The sequence below is a fragment of the Octodon degus genome, unplaced genomic scaffold (genome assembly GCF_000260255.1).
Source record: "Octodon degus isolate 3935 unplaced genomic scaffold, OctDeg1.0 scaffold00308, whole genome shotgun sequence".
Taxonomy (NCBI): Eukaryota; Metazoa; Chordata; class Mammalia; order Rodentia; family Octodontidae; genus Octodon; species Octodon degus.
This window is the reverse complement of record NW_004524884.1, coordinates 924815-936337: the sequence shown is the minus strand read 5'-3', so window position 1 is coordinate 936337 and position 11523 is coordinate 924815. Positions and strand designations below refer to the sequence as shown.

General features: G+C 36.4%; 1 pseudogene; it reads left to right on the top strand.

Annotated features, from left to right (window-relative positions):
- The window catches only part of LOC101576220, a 15999-nt pseudogene extending 15232 nt beyond the window's left edge, over positions 1-767 (top strand).
- The last annotated feature ends 10756 nt before the right edge of the window (positions 768-11523 follow it).

The following is an 11523-nucleotide window of genomic DNA, read 5'->3' as shown; positions in this document are numbered from 1 at the left end:
TGGACAAGGAAACAGGAAAGCGCAAGGGTGATGCCACGGTGTCCTGTGAAGATCCACCGACTGCCAAGGCTGCTGTGGAGTGGTTTGATGGGAAAGGTTTTCAAGGAAGCAAACTTAAAGTCTCCCTTGCTCGGAAGAAGCCTCCAATGAATAGCATGAAAGGTGGCATGCCGCCTCGTGAGGGCAGAGGGATGCCGCCACCACTCCGGGGAGGTCCAGGTGGCCCAGGAGGTCCTGGGGGACCCATGGGTTGCATGGGAGGTCGTGGAGGAGACAGAGGAGGCTTCCCTCCAAGAGGCCCCCGGGGTTCCCGTGGAAACCCTTCTGGAGGAGGAAACGTCCAACATCGAGCTGGAGATTGGCAATGTCCCAATCCGGGTTGTGGAAACCAGAACTTTGCCTGGAGAACAGAATGTAACCAGTGTAAGGCCCCAAAACCTGAAGGCTTCCTCCCGCCACCCTTCCCACCCCCGGGTGGTGATCGTGGCAGAGGTGGCCCTGGTGGCATGCGGGGAAGAAGAGGTGGCATCATGGACCGCGGTGGTCCTGGTGGAATGTTCACAGGTGGTCGTGGTGGAGACACAGGTGGTTTCCGTGGTGGCCGTAGCATGGACCGAGGTGATTTTGGTGAAGGAAGACAAGGTGGTCCAGGGGGCCCTCCTGGAACTCTGATGGAACAAATGGGAGGAAGAAGAGGTGGACCTGGAGGACCTAGAAAAATGGTTAACGGTGAGCACCCTCAGGAGCGCAGAGACCGGCCCTACTAGACGCAGAGGCCCCGCAGAGCTGCATTGACTACCAGACTTATTTTTTAAACCAGAAAATGTTTTAAATTTATAATTCTATATTTATAATGGTGGCCACAACATTATGATTATTCCTTGTCTGTACTTTAGTATTTTTCACCATTTGTGAAGAAACATTAAAACAAGTTAAATGGTAGAGTGCTGAGAGTTTTTTCCCTTCTTTTAAAGATGGTTGTTCAACTAAGATTTAACAATGGGAACCCTTGTGAGCATGCTCAGTTATCATTGTGGAGAACCAAGAGGGCCTCTAACTGTAGCAATGTTCATGGTTGTGATGTGCTTTTTTTTAAAAATAAAATTTCAAATGTTTATAAAAATAGATGCAGTGCAAAGTGGAACACTTCTACATTATTGGTAGTGGTAGAAAGTAGTACAATTACTATGGAAATCAATAAGAAAATTATGTAGAAAATGAAAAATACAAATCCCATTGGAATTAGCTATTCCCCTTTAGGTATTTTCTGAAAGAGTTAAAGTCATTGTTTTGCAATAATACATGCATACCTATGTTTATAGTAGCACCATTAATACTAGCTAAATCTTGAAAACAGCATATATACCCATCAACAGATAAACGGATAAAGAAAGTGTGGTATTATTACACAATGGACTACTAATCTGCTATGAGAAAGATATATTTGATGCATTTATATGTAAATGGATTCACACTGAGACCATAATATTAGGTGAAATAAATCAGATACCAAAGCTTAAGTAGCACTTGGTTTCTCTTCCGGGCTCAAGAAAAAATATAAACAGCAAAACAAAAGAGGTAATAGGAAACAGAGAGATCTTGTTGAAATGGGAGTATAGCAAGAGAAGGATGAGAAGAAGAAGGGAGAGGAGGGAAAAGAGATAGAAAAAAAGGAAGAGAGGAAAGGAATAGAAATAGAGTTTTTCAAATGGGCAGGAGACCAAAAGTTGGAAGGAACAAGGAGGGATGAGAGTAGTAGGGGACAAAACAGTAATGAAACTATGTTGTAGATGTGGACCAACTCCTTACGATAAGTATAGTACTTATGCACTGCAAATAAGTCCTAACAAAATAAAGGAATTGAAAATATATATGTATCCCTGTCTCTCACTGCACTCTGTAGGTTGATTTTCTCACCAAGTATGGAGGTGGCAAATCTGGGGTCTCACCTTGCGTAGTATTCCTTGTCCTCTTTTAGAAATACTGATCTTTCACTGCTGGGCATTCAAGTTCTTAAAAATGTTTTTGTGTTTGTGTTACTTAATTTTTGTTTTTTTCTGGGTTGAGAGTAAATCCAATCTCCATATTCCATATTTTTTAGCTTTCTCTTTTTTCAATATTTTCTTCATACACCTTGCAGTACATCTTGATAGCATTCCTCAAGGGTAGGGGGTACATGTGCATAACACATCTTAATTCTATTTTTCAGTCTTTCTTGTCACCTGTCTCCTCCACCTCTCTATTTCTTGGTTTCCTTCGCTTTTGTGAAAGATTCCCCTATTTGTTATTATCTGTCTTATTTTGCTCTTTATTTATATTTTAGTCTTCTCATATAAGAGAAACGAGGTTATATTTAAGCTTGTGTGTACTTTGAAAGTAAAACTTGCAGTTTTCAAGAAGTATCAATTTCAGGGATTAATATTAAGTTTTGTCTACAAATAATATAAGATTTAATGGTTCTTAGATGTCACTCCACATGTGTAATAGTGCCATAGAATGTTCATACACAATATGAACTCTACACAATAGGGACTATAATCATTCTCAATTTTTCAATAAAAATTAACCTCAGTGAGAGCACGGTACAAGAGTTGACCTAAAACTTAATTCCAAAGGCTTTCACCTACGAAAAATAATTCTCATGCTATAGATATCCAACCAGTTATACTTTTGGGTTATTAGTAAGTTTAGAAAAGACTATAAACATTTTAAGACATGAATAGTTTTTCCACAGTTCAGCCATCAAATATTCTATTAAGTCAGAATAATAATCATACCAGAGATCTTGTTTGCTCAGGGTTTGGACAAACAAATCTAAATATCACCTTGTCAAACCCAGATGTACAACAATTGTGTACATGTGCGGTTTTCTTTGAAAACTTTTTTTCTTCAACTTCAAAAGATATGAAAGTATCTGTGGGAGTCACAGAATGCTTAACGTTGAGTGGTGCCAAACATAGAGAATAAGATAGATTGAAGGAAAAAAAGTAGCATTTAAAAGATGTACTTAGGGCTGAGGAGATAGCTTAGTGGACTAAGTGCTTTCCTGGCAAGCACAAGGTCCTGAGTTCAATCCCTGGTACCACAGAAAAACAAAAAAAATTAAATACACAAATACATAAATAAATTATGTACTTAGGGATTAACAAAAGAAATATCATTTTATTCATTTTTTTTTCAGAACCGGGGATTGAACTCAGGCCCTTGTGCTTGCTAGTGAAGCACTTATTCTACTGAGCTATCTCCCTGGCCCCAATCATTTTATTCTTAAAGATTCTATGGCACTGTAAAATTTACTACTCCAAATATGCCATTTACTACCACTGTGCCTGGTGAATCCAAATATTTGGCATTTTACATCAAATAGGAATGGGAGCCAAAGTTTAGAAAATAAGAGAGCCCAGGGGTTCAGCAATTACTGGGGAGTTCTTTCTGGTAAAGCAAAGTATGGTAGAAAATTCTTAATGCCTTCACCTCTGTCTCATTGATATTCTTCACAGTAACTTTGTAGTATAATTTCAATTCAGGGATTATAATGTCTCCTGCCTTCTGTTTGTTGCTCAAGATTTCCTTTGTCATTCTAGGTCTCTTCTGGGTCCAAATAAACTTTAAGAATGCTTTCTCTAGATCTGTGAGGTATGTTGATGGTATTTTGATAGAAATTGCATTTTATCTGTATAAAAATTTTGGGAGTATGGCCATTTCACAATGTTTGTTCTCCCTATCCAGTAACAAGAGATATCTTTCCATTTTTGAAGTCCTCTTTGATCTCTTTTTTTTATTTTTTTATTTTTTATTTTTTTTGCGGAACCGGGGATTGAACTCAGCCCCTTGCACTTGCCAGGGAAGCACTTATACTACTGTGCCATCTCCCCGGCCCCTGATCTCTTTTTTAGAGGGTTGTAATTTTCATTGTATAGATCTTTTATTTCCTTTTTTAGATTAATTGCTAAGTACTTAATTTTTTGGATGCTGTTGTGAAATGTATTGCTTCTCTCACTTCTCTCTCTCTGGAAAAAATATTTAATACCCACAACGTAAGAAGAAAGGTTCAGTCCATCCTCAGCTGGGTCCAGGCTGGAATAGTTTGACAGACAGGCATCAAGGAGGGAAATGTGCTCAACCATGGCAGATGGGACCAAGCAAAAGAAGGGTGGACCCAAGGAAGGAGAGAGACCCTTCTAGATCATGCCCCCAGGGACCCAAGTCCACACAAGCCCTGTCTCCTACTAGGACATGCAGATACTGAGCTCATGAATGGATGAATCAATTTATGTATATAGCTGCCCCCATGATTCAGTCAACTTTTGCACAGCTGAAAAATTGGAGGCACATTTTACATTTATTCAGAATATGCATGATGTCCTCCTGGACGTATTCATTTTGTCAGAAAATACCATCAGTCATTTGAGAAAAAATAAAACCATCAGACACACCTATGTCATTATTTTGTGGCTGAAAATAAGAGGGACAGGTGGAAGGGAATAAGTCTTTCATTCTCCTGGATTTTCTAAACAATTACACCAGCACAATCATTTCTGAAACATGAGTTTTGGCCATAATGTTTTCTGCCTTCAGATGTTCACCATTAATTTAACATGTCATGTAAGGGTTTCTACAGGGAAGCATCTGTTCTTGCCTTACCATAAACACATGCCTCAGCCATACAAATCTTCCTCCTGTGCTCTCAATATATTATGCTGTTAGATGCCAACATTCTTTTTACTGATATGCTCTGATTCTGCTTCTAATGTTATATCCTTTTTTACCTGCCTAGAAAAAAGTCTTCCTCCTTTACTTCATTTTTTAATAATTTAATTGAGAAAAAAACAGCGATGAGACAGTTTCAGAACTGATTAGTAGGACAGTTTCAATAATTAAAACATTGCATATTGTTGTGTTCTTAGGGGTTATTCATAGTACAAGATGCAGACATGATAACCTGTCCACAACACTATTAGCAAAAATCTTTCTTCTCATTGAATTAAGAGAAATTAGCTGTTTATGTATCCTAACTATTTTGTATACACAGACTCAAAATGGTCCTTCATTTGTATTCCCCTTTTTTGGTTTAGTTTTGTCAAAGAGTGTTCCATTGTCATTTAAATCTTGTAGATGCATGAATTCAGCTAAGTATTCCCATATAGACTAGTAGTCCATACTAGTGGTGGCTTTTCCATAGGACTGGCAATGTCTGAAGTTGTTGGCTTCAGACTTTTATAGATCAGTCTATTAATATGTCTTTACTTTTTATACCTCATTTTTATACTTTTCTGCTGGATGGTTAAGAGCAAGACAAAAAAAATAAATAAAAAATAAAAAAAAAATTTAAAAAGAGCAAGACAAAGAAAGACCTATATGACAAGAAATGCAATTTTTGTGTTTTACAAGGTCAGTCAAATCCCCTCAGGATTGACCCTGAAACCCTATACGGCAATTTGTAGAAATTTGTCAGTGTCAGTCATGTGTATGAGTCATGGCCATCGCTTGACCAATTTGCTGTCTGTGAAAGGCTGAGATAATGTTTTCTCCCCATGTGACTCTCCTTAGACACACTCAATAGCATTGATCATTTTCCTCAGTGGCCCCATAATCTCCTTGATCAGAAAATTTGGGACACAACTGAGTTACATGATGTTACAGTACAGGTTCTCTTATGTCCTGAGTCCTCACTGACTTTGAAAAGCTAGGGCCAAAATGTTGCCTGTCCTTGCAGCTCTTCTTTTTCTCTAATTTTTGGTATGCAAATTTAGGTTGTTAACCCTCCAGAAGACAAGCTTATTATTATTATCCTACAACATAGGCAGTTGAGCTTAACCTCACTATCTGTCCAAATATCAAACGTCTTAGACATAACATGAAACAGGTATTTTCCATCAAATATTGATATGCTAAACTTCAAATCCCTACAGAATATGAAGAAAAAATATTAAAAATATTTACAAATAGGAATAATCAATTACATATTTTTGCACAGAAATTTAGAAATCTAACCATATACAGCAAGACAGTCTGAGGACATTTTTTTTGTTGTCTCTTGTTTTCAATTATTACCCTTTTCTTTTTTAAACAAACATTTACTTGAGAGACAGTATGGCGGTAATTGGTATGACATGACAAGCAGTCTGCATTTAGAAGACCAGAATGACAGGCATTCCAAGCATCGCCCTAGTATTACACGTTGTTATCTTCAGTGCAGTTGCTTAGTTCACAGGTATCAGCATATATTGTTAGTCAGGGTGAGAATCCTACCAATTAACTGCAACTTTCAAAAACCTGCTAACGATTCTCGGGATCATTGCCTTAACCATCTTGCACATATAAATGTATGGTTTTGTCCCTGTCATGTTTCCTAGCTTTTTTCCTTGCCCTCTCTTCATTGTGTAAACCATAAGTTCTCACTTTCCTTGTAACTGTGTCATAACTTTGTATTTTTATCTCTTCTTTTGAGTTCTCATACTAGGGAGACTATACAATATTTACACATTTGGGTCTGATTTATTTCACTTATGAGTATATCTTCAAGTGGCATCCACTTCAATATAAAGACTTTGAGTTTATCATTCTTTATAGCTGAGTAATACTCCATTGTGTAAAAATGCCACATCTTTTTCATCCATTCTTCAGGTAATGGGCATCTTTTTTGTTTCCAAGATTTGGCTATCACAAATTGTGCTACTATAAACATAGGTACACATATATCACTATGATATGATGTTTCCAATTCCTCTGGGAAAATTCCCAGTAGGAGGATAGCTGGTTTGAATGGGATTTCCAGTCCTAGTTTTCTAAGGAGCCTCCACACTGATTTCCATAATGGTTGCACCACTCTACATTCCCACCAGCAGTGGAAAAGGGTCCCCTTTTCCCCACATCCTCTCCAACATCTGTTGTTTGGTGATTTCTTTATGATAGCCATTCTTTCTGGGGTGAGATAGTATCTCCATGTTCTAATTTGCATTTCACGGATGGCTAGTGATGTGGAGCATTGTTTCATATATTTATTCGCTTCTTTAATTTCTTCCTCTGAGAAGTGTGTGTTCATCTCAGATGCCCATTTCTGGACTGGCTCTTTCAATTTTGGACCCCTAATTTTTTTATTTCTTTATAAATTCTAGAGAGCAGACCTTTGTCTGAGTGCTTGTTATTCAAGAGTTTTTCCAAATTTGTGGGTTGTCTTTTCACTTTGTTTGCAATTTCTTTTGACATGCAAAAATTTCTTAATAAGAGGAGGTCCCAGTTGTTAATTTTTCAAGTGTTCCCTGTGCAATTTGATTTTTGTTCATGAACTCTTTGCCTAGCCCTATATCTTTAAGAGTTCCTCCAACTTTCTCTTCCAGAAGATTTAGTGTTTCTGTTTTAATGTTTAGATCTTTAATATATTTTGACTTTAGCTTAGTGCATGGTGATAGACTTGTGTCAAGTTTTAGTTTTCAGCATTAGAGAGCCAGTTTTTTCCAGGACCATTTGTTAAGCAGGCTGTCTTTCTTACAGTAAATATATTTGGCCCCTTTCTCAAAGATACAATGGCTGAGTGTGTTCATAGAGGCTTCTGCATCTTCTAATCTATGCCAGCTCATTTTCCTTCAAATGAAAGTTGAAAAGTGTGTTTCAGAAAAATATCTTTGACTTATTCAAGAGGATAACTTTGCTTCCCCCTTACCCTACCACTGTTCCTGACCCTAGCTTCTGTTTTTGTATTTATCACACCATACTGTGGTATCTTACTCTTAACTTACTGTGAGATCTTGAAGGCAAAAAGCATGTGATCCATCATGTTGGACAAGATTAATTATGAATAGGTATATGGATAAGGAAAAGCAAAGGAAATAAAATAGTATCAATGAATAAAGTTGGAAAAGGAATGCTTGCATAAAAGGACACAATTGTATGGGAAGTAGAAACAAAAATCAGATCTCCTTATTCCTAGGAAATAACATGTTTTGTATACTCAAGATGATATCCTTGATATTCAAAAGACTACTTTTTATACCACAGAAGCTCTACACTCAAATGGATGCAAAATTCTTATAGCTAATGAAAAAGGTTTTGAAGTAGTACAAAATAATAAGGCATGATTATTCAGGAAGTGAACTGGAAAATAAATGTCCTATTTCAAAAGGGCAGAGGAAATGAAATTAGTATATCACAGAGACATCTTCATTCCCAAGTTGACATGGGAACATGGACCCAATGTTACTTGATTTTCTAATTATTCATAAAAGACACAAATGCAGGCATTTATATGATATCTCTCTTTTTATAAAACACATCAAAATTTTATTGCTTGAAGAATGCAGCACATGCAATCATAAAAATGTCAAAATGAAAAGTCACTAGGCTTCAAACATATAATACATTATCAGATGCAGTAAAAAATTAACCTGAACTCTGCATCAGAAAGAAAATGTTATGGAAGTATACCTAAATTATTTACTTAAGAAGTAGATACATGTAAAGTAATATTATATCTCTTGATGGGAACTAATGAAAGTTTTTTTTAATTCGTTCCACAGTATCTGTACAATATAAATTCAAACCGACACTTGTATAAGTATTCTTATTTTTCTGTCCCTTCTCCAGCAATTGCTTTGTTTTAAGTTTGACAGTAGTCATTCTAACAGGTATAAGGTGACACAATATTACAATTTTGATTTGTATTTCCCTGATGGTTAGTAATATTGAACATCCTTTTCCCATTCCTATTGATCATCTGTGTATCTTATTTGGAAAAAAAAGTCTATTCGTGCTTTTTGACAAGTTTTGTGTTTGGGTGTGTGTGTGTGTGTGTGTGTACGTTTGCATGTGTGTGTATGAGCCCCCATACATGCTATTGAATTGTATGTGATGTTTTTGTATTTTGAAGATTAACCTCTTGGTGATATAGCTCAGCAGCACAGCACTAAGTGTGTGTGCTGGACCTAAGTGCAAATGTGTGTGCTAGACCTAACAGCAAGTGTGTTTGCAAGGTTCTGAGTTTGATTCACAGTACCTTTGTTTCATTTGGATGAATCTAATTTTATACATTTTTGCTTCTGTTCCATATGCCTTTGGGGTCATGTTCACAACTTATTGTTAAAGTCTATAGGAGGAATTCTTCCCGTATATTCTTTGGTAGTTTCATGTGGTTAACATAAATTTAGTTCATGTTACATTTAGTTAATTTGCTAAAGGTGACAAATGATTTTCAGCTGATAGTTGTAAATGGCATGAGATAGTATTTAATTTCATTCTTTGGCATGTAAGCTTTCAGTTTTATTAATACCCATTATTATAATCATTATTTTTTCATATGTGCTCACATCATCTTTCTGAAAAACAATTGATCATAAATTAATAGATGTGCATCTGATTTTCAACTGAGTTTCTTTTTTTCTGTATTTTAGGGAAGGGTCTGCAGGGTGTTCAGGGTCTCACTAGTAGATCAGACTCGCAGTGATTCGCCTGTTTTCAGCCTCTCAAGTGGTGGGATTACAGGTGCGTGACACCACACCCAGTCTCAATTGCCATCTCGGTGTGCCCCAGGGGTGTGACCAGCACAGCAGGCCAGCAATAGAAACCCTGGCCCCCTCACCTGCCTTCAGGTGCTTTAATCTGCTGAGCTATTTGGCCAACCATCCCACTGAGTTTCACTGGTCTTTGTATGTAGGGTTTTTTGTCATAAACATGCTGTTTTGATAACTACAGATTTGTAGTATATATTGTAGTGTATATGGAAATGCTATTGTATTGAAACTTTATAGAATTTCTCTATTCTGGTTTTTGGTTTTGATTTTATTTTGTTTTTGTTTCACATATATGAGACCAGATTATCAGCAAACAGTAGATTTACAGACTTAATTGCTACATATTTCAATTTCTTGCTTAATTACTTGGCTACTACTTCCAATAAAGAACAGATATTGTGAGATGGGGTTTCCTTGCCTTTTTCCAGATCTTAGAACATTTTACTTTCCACCATTTGATATGTTAGCTGTTGGGTTATTATGAATAACCTTTATTAGACTGAAGCAAGTATTCCTAAATCTAATGTGTTCCGTATATTTATCATGAATGTATTTTCAATTTGATTGAATATCTTTTGTGCATATGAGGAGATTATATGGTTCTTATGCTTGCTTCCGCTAGTAGCACACATCATGGCTATTGATTTGCATATGCCAAATCTTCCTTATATCCCTGGGATGAATTCCAACTGGCAATGGTAGATTCTCTTTTTTGCTGGCAGTCAGATTTCAATTGCTATTATTTCATTGAGGATCTTTACGTCTAAGTTTTTCAGTGACATGGACTTGTAGCTTTCTTTTTGGTTGGTATGTCTTTGCTTCTTGTTTTTAATAGGAGGGCAATGCTAGACTAACAGAATGAATTTCGAGTAACTTCTTGTATTAATTATTGAAACTGTGCTAGTAATTGGTTTTGAAACTGTCTCAATGCTATTTGTTTCTCAATAAAATTATTAAAAAACAGAATAACTTATTCAATTTATTTGAATAATTAACTGCTTAGTAGAGCTTAGAATTGAAGCCAGGAAGTTATGGGCTTCTGTTTGATGGAAATTTCATTTTCTTTTATTTCATTCTATTTTACTTATTTATTTTTGTTGTGGTACTCAAACTCGGGACCTCGTCCTTGGCAGGCAGGTGCTTGTGCTGTTGAATTATGTCTCTCTGGCCAGGAACATTTCATTACTGATGTAATTTCTTTACTTTTCATTGGTCTATTAAGGTATGCTGCTTCTTCATGATACAGTTCTAGGGATGTATATGTGCCTAGAATTTTGCCCATTTTTCTATGCTATGGAATTTGTTGCATGTAGGTGATCATAATCATTTCTAATGTTGTTTCATATTCCTGCCATATCTGTGACAATGGTACTCTGTTCTTCTCTGATCTTACTTGAGTCTTTTTCCCTTTTATGTAGTTATTTCTCCTAATAATTGATCAGTTTTGTTCACCATTTTGTTGAGCTAGATCTTTGTTTTTCTTATTTATGTCATTTTGATAGTCTCAACTGTATTTATTTCAGCACTGATTGTTACATTTCTTTTCTGTATGCCAACTTTTGGATTGATTTGTTACCAATTTTCCAGTACCTTAAAATGCAGTCAGCCAGATATTTTATAGGAGAGTTTTTCTACTTTTTTGACATAAACATTGATTATTTTTTTTATTAGTAATATAAATTTTATTCAGACTATTGATGGCTAGAAGTACACTTTCCAAGAAAGGAATTACAACATTTGATGGTTGCATTGATGACAACTGATCAGTAGCTTCCGCATTCACCAAAGGTCTGTTCACTTAGTGTAACACATTAGGCTGTGTGGCGGGACAACATAGTCGAGAGTTGGAATTATCCATGTTCATTCATGTGTCTGTTAGACAAGACCTTCAAATCTAGATGTTTTAGGGCCTCCTTTCATGCTTCTTTCTTGTTTTTTCACATTTAGCAGTAAAGAAAAGAACCAGCTGAATAAGCAGTTTCAGAACTTCTGCTGCTAGCAAACAGTAAATTTCTGC